Source organism: Meles meles, chromosome 9 (assembly GCF_922984935.1).
Source record: "Meles meles chromosome 9, mMelMel3.1 paternal haplotype, whole genome shotgun sequence".
Taxonomy (NCBI): domain Eukaryota; kingdom Metazoa; phylum Chordata; class Mammalia; order Carnivora; family Mustelidae; genus Meles; species Meles meles.
The window spans coordinates 107,673,739-107,685,320 of NC_060074.1; the positions used below are offsets into that span (position 1 = coordinate 107,673,739).

At 41.1% G+C, this 11,582-nt stretch overlaps 1 pseudogene; it reads right to left on the bottom strand.

Annotated features, from left to right (window-relative positions):
* Positions 1–7,599: 7,599 nt before the first annotated feature.
* On the bottom strand, positions 7,600–7,913 carry LOC123951037 (annotated as a pseudogene).
* Positions 7,914–11,582: the final 3,669 nt, after the last annotated feature.

Genomic DNA, 11,582 nt, shown 5'->3' on the forward strand with positions numbered 1-11,582 from the left:
ATCATTTGGGGTGAGGAACTCTTCTGTGTCTTGCCTGTAGTGGTTGATACATGACTCCAAGCATTTATCAAAACTCATAGAGCTCTCTACCATGAAGAGTCCATTTTAAACTATGCAAATTAAAAAACATGCAACAATTATAAAACATATAATGGATTGGTTTTGCAAACGACAACGTCTATTTTAGTTTGGTTAACTGTGAATGCTTACAATTATGATGTTTGGGTCAACTGATGGTCCTGCAGATGAAGTATATAATTAAGGGTTCATAGGGTCCATGGAATTGATGGGAGCAAAGGAAAGGGTCAGCAAATATTAGTATGTATTGAGCACTAGCATGACTGGGGCTCTTTTCTACACTCTTAACATGTATGATTTATTTTCACATTGATGAGTACTACTACTCTCATTCAATGGATAATGGAATTGAGGCTTGTTCAGAGGAGGGCTGGGAAAGAAACATTTTTCTGAAGACACTGCTTCTACATACAGAATACGTAACATTAATCCAGACCTACAGATCACGGGACATGAAAATTAGAAATAGATAAGAAGGCGTTAAACAAAATTCTGCATAAAGTTTAACGATTTCCTTTGACTTCCGATGATGACTCTAAACAGTGTTTGGGAGGTGGTAAAGAAAGGTTGGCTGGTTGGTAAAGCAAATACGTGGAATTACAGATATGAAAACAGTCACACCCAAGGAGTGTTTCACTTTTTAATGGGAAGGCTTGTCCTGGTGATAAGCCACAAGACTCTGTGCTGTTCTGTCATATCAAACACAACTGGTGGAGGACATATCATGCATGCTTATCACAGTCACACGAAATACAGAGGCAGATAGATGTTTTATATATTAGATGGCATATTTAAAGATATCATGACGGGCTCAAAATATGGGAACAAGCAAACACTTGAAATTCAGCAGGGATCAATATAAAGATGTGTATTTTAGTTCAAAAAATTGTAAATATAGTGGATTGTTAACATTTTGTGAGACAGATGAGATAGGCACATAGAGCGTGTTTTTCAGGGTGCTTGTCTGTACATTTTAAATTTCACAAAATTAAAAAGAAAACAAATAGAGGATGATAACCTTTTGATTTCTTAACTAGTTTGGGGAACACAAATTAGAGTATTTTTGTTGGTCGAATCGTATGTAATTAACAACATGGCTATCAGTTATGCTTCATCTCAAGCTGTGGTAACGGAACAGAATTTATATCAATGGAGATGTAAGGTCAGTGTCTCTGCTCCGATCTGTTTTCGAAGCTGCCTGCGTGTGTGTGTACATGTGTGCGTATGCAGGTTCACAGCTGGGGAGACCTAGCCGGCAAACTGTAACATCCCTAACGGAAGTGAGGAGTTAGCAGCAAGATGGTGAACCTCAGTTTTCTTATCTGCTAAATTTAATAATTTTTTTTATTAACTCAGGATGTACCGAGTCTGTCTGACACTGTTCTCAGAGCTACAGTTACAGCAGTGAATTTAAAACAAAAACAGCCCAATGAAGGAATAAATCTGCCATTTCGCAGCATCATCAGGATTTAAGACACTTGGTTATTATACTGTGTTCAGTCATTGCTGAAGGTGATGGTTACTGGCAGAGTGCACAAGTTAGGATAAGTGTGTGCATTTTATATCCTGATGACTTTTAGAAACTTCTTACGAAGGTGTTGATTTGCCAAGACAGAATTAAACAATTTGGCTGGTCTAGGCCATTACTTCAAAAATCACTCTGGGCATTTTAGTGAAAACCCCATTAAAATGTCTCCATCTGATCACTGATTCATTCTAACCGCATTGCATGCCTGGCAAATTTGATATTTTAAAATCATTTGAAACTGACAGGGGGGAAAAAAAAACCCAGCATAGAAAAAAAACCTCCAAAGGGCCTGTTCGAATTGTCAGACCTTTCTGGATAGCCGTATTGTATGGGGGCGGGGAGGGACAGTCTCACCAGCCAACAGCCTTGGATCCTGAAGCTCAGAGCCCCCCTGGAAGGCCAGTAACGTAAGCAGGTGAAAGCGGAGACAAACTCAGCCAGCACCGAAGCCTCCTAGGGGATCATTTGAATCTCTTCGGCCAGACTCAGAAGTCATAAATTCTAAGGGCCCCGGTGGGCCGAGCTCAATCCCTGGCTGGGATAGAGTAACTCACAAAGGTAAGAAAGATGACTTTAGTCTCTCTAGAAAGAACAAGAGGGGCTTATATTCATTACCTCCAATTACAGAGGGAGAGAAAGAACTACCTTTTAAGGAGGAGAAGGCAAATTGAAATTCCATTCGTGTACCTTTCACTCCGAGGGAAAGAACAGAGCAGCCCTTTGGCTTCCAGGCCACATGGCGCTTGCTCCTCTGGCCTGGTCTGCCAGCTAGGGGTCAACCAAAGGCCGTTTCTGGATGTTTGACTTTCATTAAGGTTTATTTTCCATGTGTCTAGGAATATGTTAGTATATTTATCCTGGAGTCAGAAAATCGCACCATGAATTCTCTCTGAAGTACAGTAAGAATGAGGTGACTGAGACAGATATTCTATAATAAATGATGGCCTCTGTGCTGCTTGTTTGACCCTGAGGCAAGTGCTTTGTTTTGTTTTTCACAACTCTAGGCCCATAGCTCAAGCATGCTGGAACCATGTGTAGGAGAAGTCTCTGGGCCACCAGCGGTAGCTACGGATGCTTAGACGTGTTTTTCCATTAACCAGTGATTTACTGAGAATCCACCATTTGGCAAGCAATGCGAAACCCTGCTTGTTGAGATTCTTTCAAGGCTTACTTCAAACTGTCAACTCATTAATGACAGAGAAAGAAAAATCCAGCGTGCAATTGGAAATGTAAATTTCATGGTCCGTTTCACCTCCAACTGAGCAATGGCAGTGGGGAGCCATGGAAAGTCCTTCTCAGAGAGTATGTTCAGAACTTAATCTCTGAGAACATGTCGTCTTACCCAGGTGAATGTGGATGGAGGTGAGGGGGAAGAGCAAATACTAAATGGGAGAAACAGTACGAGGACTGCCACGTGCTTCAGAGAACTCGACCTAAAAGGTTTGGGAAATAGGTCTGTATCCAGACAGCCACCAAAAAAGACACTGTAATAGTACTAGCAATCACAGAGCGATGGTTCTGCTAAGGAGTTTTATCCTGAAGGCAAAAGAGATTCCAGAGAACCTCGGTGTTTCCTCTTCCCTAGGGTGTGGTTGTGGCAAGATAGTTGAGGGCATTTTGGTTGCATTACAGAGAGTGCTCTAGCCCAGAGATGCATGCTGAACAGTTGAGAATACACAACAGGATGTTTGTTGTGGGAGGGGGACAAAAAGGTGACATCTGGCGTGCGGGAAGAGCTGCCCTTAAGGACTCTCTCTGGGGACTCTGCAAGACAACACACCTACGACTGACTAGGGAAATGGGGTCTTACCTTAACTGCCTCTTTTATACCAGGCTTCAAGAGCTGAATATGTTAAAAGTTAGGAAGTTCTTTGGAATTGGTCATAAATAAAACATAGGATGATTATGACAGAAGTCGTTGAATCACACCCATTTCTGCGATATTAGTAATTCTGCAGAGCAGATTAAGCTCTTAAATTGCAGGCCTTACAAGCATGGAGCAAGCAAGCCTGGGAGTGAACGTTTCATGTCTGGCACACATCAGCGTCTCATCAGGCTGGTGAGGAAGACTATGGGATGTGGGCTTGAAGGAGCTGAAAACAGTTCTCTAGAAGTTTTATGGAATCTTTTTCTTTCTTTTTAAAGGTTTTTATTTATTTTTTTTGAGAGAGAGAGAGAGAGAGGAAGCACGAGAGGGGCAGGGTCAGAGGCAGAAGCAGACTCCCCATTCAGCAGGAAGCCCTATCCAGGACCCATCTTGGCACTCTGGGATCACAACCTGAGCCCAAGGCAGATGCTTAACCAACTGAGCCACCAAGGTGACCTTGGAATGCTTTTCACTTTTTGTTTTGTTTTGTTTTAAGATTTTATGTATTTATTTGACAGAGATCACAAGGAGACAGAGAGGCAGGCAGAGAGAAAGAGAGGGAAGCAGGCTCCCCGCTGAGCAGAGAGCCCGATGCGGGACTTGATTCCAGGACCCTGAGATCATGACCATAGCCGAAGGCAGTGGCTTAACCCACTGAGCCACCCAGGCGCCCTGCTTTTCACTTTTGTAAGTAAAAGTCCACAGCACCTGGAATCCTCAAAGTCGTGACAAGAGAGTAGTGCAGTTTGTGGACCATGCTGTCCCTTAGGCAGGAAAAAATAGTCCATCCCCCTCACCTGTGGCTTTCCAGTGTCCATAACTTCCTCCCCACACCATTTCCCATGCAGCTGGCTGTTGCACGCGCTCTTCTGGGTTCCGCAAGGGAGGTTATTCCTCTTTGTACTTGCACCTGCTGCCATGGAATTGCTCCAGCCCACCAGGCGATGTGCCCTGGTCTTCGGTTTGATGGTCACAGGGAGGTGGGCTTCGTTCGGTGCACGTGAGGTGAAAGGCATGCAGTTTGAAGCTTCTTTAGGCTCACGTTCAGCTTCCGCTTTTTTTCCCAAAGAATTTTGAGGGACTCCCATACTTGACTTTTTCTTCATGAGAAAATGAAGAATATGAGTCAAATTTTGACCTAAGATTTTGCATGCCCCCAAATATAAAGACCTCCTCTGCCTTGAAAGAAGAGGAGCAGTTGCAACATACCTCCATACTTCATCTGGAATCTCCCGAACCTTGCTTCCACAGAGGGTCTAAAACCGGTGCAAGCTCAGTGGTGTGCTGATTCATGACTCAGATCACTGGGTGACATGCCCTGTGTCAGCGCTATAATTTCCACTTCCAGCTGAAGGGACCTGAGCTCAAATCTAACTTAAAATTTTATTTTGTTGCAATCCTCCAGATATCTGCCCTACTCTCTCTTGGAAGCAGGCTGTTTCTGAGCAAAGCAGATCTCTTGATACAGGATGTTACAAGCTTCCAAATGGACTCTTTGCTCTAAAATTCGTCTCTCATAGACCTTACCAAAATTTCTGCATTAGAGAGCTTAATATTAATAATTTTATATATTTATTAAAAAGAAAATTTCTCATCATTACTAAATAAAAAATAGACAACATAATAAGACATGGGTTGGGCGCCTGGGTGGCTCAGTGGGTTAAAGCCTCTGCCTTCGGCTCAGGTCATGGACCCAGGGTCCTGGGATCGAGCCCCGCATCGGGCTCTCTGCTCAGTGGGGAGCCTGTTTCCCTTCCTCTCTCTCTGCCCGACTGTCTGCCTACTTGTGATCTCCGTCTGTCAAATAAACAAATAAAATCTTTAAAAAAAATAAGACATGGGTAAAAGATATTTCTCCCAATACATAACAATTAAAATAAACCACATCCACTGATGTAGAAGTCCAAATCATTTCACAAACACTGAGCTGAACCGTAACTACTAGTATTTAATTCTATACATTGTGCTAGGGATCAGGGGAATAACAGATAGATAGATGATAGATAGATAGATAGACAGATAGATGTAATAGATATAATTCCTATTGTCAAGGAATTCAGAATATAGAAGGAGTAGAGACAGAGATAGATCATTATAGCTTGATGTCAGCATTTCTGTGGTGAAGATAAACCCAGAGTATCCTATAAGGACAAAAGGAAAGCATTCAATATGGTAAGCTTGTTTTGGGGAAGAACTTTCTGGGATGTTCAGGAAAGGGCATGGAGGGCCAGTGGATAGATGACAAAGAACGGGCCTCCCAAGAAGAAGAACAACATGAATAGTCTAGATTCCATAAAAGGCATGGGACGGGCAAGAAGTCAGATAGCATTTACATTGCTATGGTGAACAGTGAACAGTGGGATCAAAGAGTGATGTGAAGGAGGTGAGGTTGGATGCCAGGCAGTCAGCTTGTGCTGGTGTGAAAGTAATAGGGTGAAAGGAATGGGGTGAAAGGGATGAATTTTACACTCAAAGCAGACATTTTTAAGAGAATGTTGGAAATCGGTCAGTCTAGCAAGGCAATACCACTAGCAGAACAAGGAACACCAAGAAGGAGGGAAATGGAAAGAAAGCTCTGTAAATGGCAACATGTGAGGCCTTTGGAGAGCAAGACTGCCAAAGAATCATAAATATTGGGCTGACCTTTCCTCCTGGTACAGGCAAGCTTGTTGCAAGGGCGGAGTGTACATTGGGGTGCATGCTGAGGTAGTGGGGATTGGTAGGCTACCGGTTGTATTGTGACTGTGGTCAGTGGACCTTGAGAGTTGACCTTCTGGAGATTGAGTCTATTCTTCATATAAGCTGTTCCTTTTTAAAAAGACTCCCGTAATATTTATTAGTCTCCAGGCAAGAATTTCTTCCAGGGCTGGGATCATGCCTTTGTACTCTTGTGTGTGGTCATAGGTAAGGCCCTTGCTGTCAGACTTAATTTTCTAGTCTCTAAAAGGGGACCAGTGTTTTTGGGATCAGTTGATACGAAGTGTATAAAAATGTTTCTCTCTGTGACTCATACTCACTGGAGAAAGTCAGTATTTGTTAGTTTTCTATTTCATTTGCTCTGTTTGAGCATGATGATGACTTCACAAAGGTTGATCAGCATGTTTTTGTGGATTGAAAATATGATTAAGGAAACTAAATGAACTTCGGACTTACCTTGAACACAGTGTCAAACAATTTTGTGTGTGCACCATCACTGTATTTGAAAATTATTACAGACAGTTCTGTGCTTCAGTGTGACAAAGTGACAAAGGGAACCCGGGGTAAGACATCATCAGTTGTTCATTAACCCAGATACTGGCCATAATAACTTCTGCTAATACACAACATTAGTCTATTAGCACAGGAATAATAAGGGTTCATTTACTTGAACCCATTGCAGGAGAATCCAGAAGCTGAACCCCTAAGCCTGCATCCCTATTAGCCTTGGAAGATACATCTTCAGACCAATTTGGAGGGTAGTTTGTGAAAAGCTTATGTTCGAGAAGTTCATTTACCCTTACGTAACTATTTGTTTTGAGAAGTGTTAAATATTTTTTTTATTTAATATTACACATAGACTACAGTAAAATACCTTTAATTAAGCAAAAGGCAACATTTCAGATACAGGTAATTTTAATTAATTTGGCACCGTTAAGACCAAAAGGTAAAGTGGAAACTGCCAGCTTATCTTCAACACTTGCCTGTAACAGGCTAACAAGCACAATTTGAAATACAGCTGAGTCTTCTTGTTCTGAGACAGTGAAGGGATTTCCTCAGTATTTAAATATATTAATATAGCCAGCTGTATAAATCTAAATATAAAACCAATCTCCTATAAGTTTAGAGATGGCATTTACCATCTCTGTGAAAAGCTGAACATGATTAATCAATTCCAATCATATTTTTAGAAGGCACAAACAGTAACAGCACTTGCTGAACCAGATTTACTATCAACGTTCAAAAAGCTGATCATAGTCATTTAACCACAAGCCAATCTTATTTAAATCAGGACTGTCCAAACGAAATATTCTATCAGGCATTCATGAACTGAATTCTGGTGTATGCGATCAATTTAAATATGGTACACATTAAAAAGAAAAGTCATGAGACATTTTTGTTTTGTAATAAATAAGGCAATGGCCAAGCCCTACTCCTTAGTAGCCTTTTTGAGATAAGGTATCAGATCTGCTCTTTCCCCTGTCTTCTTAATGCCAGTGGAGATTATTTTTGCTCCAGGGATATACTTCTGGGGATTTCCCAAATACTTCATCAGTGTCTCCTTTCCCCAGATGATGCCTTTGTTCTTGTTGGCATCTGGGTAAGGAAATCCAGGGGCCTGACCTTTCTCCTAAATAAACCATGAAGATTTGGCCCAGTGTTGTGCTTGCCTCCCTTTTCCACAGTTTGGCACTGGGCACACTTCCGAACAAAAATCTTCTTGCCCCCCTCAACATCGTCCATTTTTAAATTGTTCTTCTGTTGCATAAGAAATGAAGGCGCCCACTTGCAAGCGAACGGGACATCCTGTGCTCTTTAGTAGCTATTTTGTATCCATGGGGTTACACAATCAGAGGATGGAAAGGATTCACAAATGGAGTGAAGCACAAAGTAAAACCCATTCCCCAGAAACATTTTATGTTAGTCAGGAAAGTGATGTTGTTCTTTCATTTATTAAACTTGTATCTGTGCCAGTAATGTGCCAGGTGCTTTATATACATTATTTCAGTTAAGATCCCCAATAAGTATATGATTTATACAGTTATCATCTTTCTTTTTTTAGATATTAAACCAAACGGGCCTAAGAGAAATTAAATAAATTGCCTAAGATTACACTGCCAGTTAAGAAGCAAGCTAGACACCTAATTCCTGGTTTATCTGCGGCCAGTGTTCACGGAAATTGCTATACCCTTCGTTGTCAGGTGATGAAAAGGATATTTCCACTAAATGAAATTCACAGGGCAAGCATGGATACCACATAAGTGAATATATGTGGAGGCTTTTGAAAGTCAAAGTTGCTTAGCATGAGAACCGTAGCTATTGCATCTGTCTTTACCACACCCAAAGCCCCATACCATACAGAGATGTCAGATGAGTTCTTGTGCATGAAGTTGAATTAGGAAAGAAGTTCAATTAGAAACAAACAAATGGGGCAAAGTAGTAGAAGGTGAGGCACTGGCAGATGGAATGGCCGTGACCTACATGTGGATTACCCATTTCCTCCGACTTAGCAAGCCGAAAATGCTTCTCACCCCCTCCAGAACAGAATGACATCTTATTCCAATTATTCCTGCAGCATCGACACTCTTTCTCACCCTCCAGAAGTCTCTGAAATTGCCTTCTGCAGAAAATTTTTCCAGATGTCTACAGTCAGAAATCACTTTTCTTTGAGGAAGAAAGCAGTATATTAATAGACTCTAGAAGACATCATATGTGACCTCTTTGTTTTAAACATATTTTCTGAGTTTTATATATATTCTATATATTAACAGTGCATAGCTGATCACAAACATGATTTTTTACTATATTTAATTAAGTTGCCATAAGTTCCAATTACATTTCTCTCCGAGAGATTCTTAAGTGCCTAGCACATGAAGACTAACAGCTGATGCCTTCTAGTTTTCCAGCGGGCCAGGCACAGGCTGTCTGTGCTTAGTAGCCAGTTCACATGCATATTCACCATTCTTGCGCTTCTGGAATAAAATTTGCAGCCAGAAATGTCTTGTGAGGCATCATCTATGTATATATGCTCTGAAAACAAGGAAAACTGGCCCTGAAAAGTGTTGGTTCTGCAGACTTGATGAATTTGCTCAAAGAGATTAATTAGGCAGAGGAGTCCCTTGTCACTAGGAATGGCTACGTCACCAGCCCAAAATTGCACAGTTCCTTGGTGGCAGGGGATGCTACTGGCAAGGACAAATAGATCTTCCATGGTCCCTGATGCATACAAATTTTGTGTACCTGTCTTAAGAAAAAGAACACAGGATGATAAAAATTAAAATTAGGCCCACAGAATTCAAGAGATGAGATGACAAGGTATGATGAATTTTGTTAGCAATGAAGAGGGCTGTCTCTCACAACTTGGGAGACACTGTGAAAGAGAAGCATAAAAGAGTGGTTACAGGTGGTGGGTAATAGGGAGGGCACGTATTGCATGGAGCACTGGGTGTTGTGCAAAAACAATGAATACTGTTACGCTGAAAAAAATAAATAAATAAATAAAAAAAGAGGGGTTACTTATGTCTTAGACATTTTTTTTTTTTCCTGGAGGTTCATTAAAGGCTTTATTTCCATTCCCTGCTGTTATCATCATAGGCCTAGGTCTGGATGTCAGTTCAATAGGGATAACACTGAGATACCAGTCTGAGAGTCAGAAAATGTCCTGTGATCAGACTTTGTTTCTATGTCAGGATAATTGTACCTGGTTTCTTGTTTCTATTAGTGATATGATAATCATGAATGATGTTCATCAAATATGGCCAGTACATGGTACAAACTAAACTCCCTAGCTTCTTGTAGTTGAGTGAGTCCATAAAACTAGTTCTGGTCAAGGATTTGTGTGTAAATTGATGTGTGTACATTCTGACCATGAGCACTTAATTGATGGCCCAAGAATGCAAGGCCTCTCCCCCTCCACCCCCCGTCTGAGGTGTTTTCCTCTCTTCCATTCTTAGTGATGATACCAGAATGTGGCTTCTCTGTCATCCTGGCTGGAGTAAGAGACATAGAGGAGTGACCCTAGGCTGACCACGATGGGCAAGAACTCTAAGAATATTCCTTTCTTGTTACAGGTCAGTAGCTTTGGAGGTCATCACTGCAGAACGACATTGTCTAACTTATAATATGGAGCTTCCGGGGCCTTCATGAGAACAAACTTTTGGTAGGCCTAAAATTTCAGTTCACTTATTAAACAAGTAATTTACTGAACATTACTTGAAGACAAACATTCTCCAGGCACCAGAAACATTGCATTGAATAATGATATCTTCATGCTGACTCAGACTAATGAAAGGAAAAAGGGGCTGGTTGGCAAGACATTTCCAGATAAGACTACATCTCATCGGTGGTTGCATATTGGGCTCAAGCTGGATCTCCACAGTGTAGACATAAAAAAAAATTAAAAGGTAAAAAAAATATATTCATCTGAAAAATTGTATTGCATTCCAATTCTGTGCTAAGTATCTTATAGGAGTTTATCCTGAAGATGGGAAGAATTCATAAATTTTGGAAATGTGAAGTTGGCACTATTTGGGGGAAATTTTTTTATGGTGATGAGGAGAATTGAGTCCTTCCCCCCTCCCCCCCATTTTCTTCTGGATATTGTGAGGCTGAGGATATTATATGCTTGTAGACAGCATTGGTTTGGGAGAAAGAAGAGGAACCAGGACATGGCCAGGGAAAAGTGGCTCTGGGCCTTAGGCAGAGAAGTTATGGAGACTTTGATTTTGGTTTGTGGTCCAGCCATATTTACCATACTAAGACACTGCATATGAAATTCAGAATATAGAATGCTCATTTGACAAAGCATCTTCAGCATTGCATCTTTTAGAAACCCACCCTAAATGGGTTCTAGTCCATGAAAGGAAACTGAAATGTCCCCAAAGATGGGATATTTGCAGCAGCAGTATTTCCTGGGGGAGGCTCTTTGGCTCTGTGATATAAATAAAAGTTGTTCTTCATTCAAATTCAAGGTGGATTTTCAACTGTAATATAGGTGTTTTGTTGTTTTGTTTTGTTTTGTTTTCCTGACAATTCACAAAACCCTTAAATGGAATGATGTATCTTTATTTTTGTGGCAAATTATAAAATTTTCTCTGAATTTACACTGACCCTCTGTTTACTGGTACCAAGAATTCCTTCCTTTTGTTTTTTTTTTAAAGATTTTATTTATTTATTCGACAGAGAGAGAGGTCACAAGTAGGCAGAGCAGCAGTCAGAGAGAGAGAGAGAGAGAGAGAGGGAAGCAGCCTCCCTGCTGAGCAGAGAGCTGGATGCGGGGCTCTATCCCACAACTCTGAGATCATGACCAGAGCCAGAGGCAGAGGCTTAACCCACTGAGACACCCAGGCACCCAGGTAAATTCCTTCTTTGAGTCAACTCTTCTTAGTCAACTCTTCTTAGATCCGGATGTAA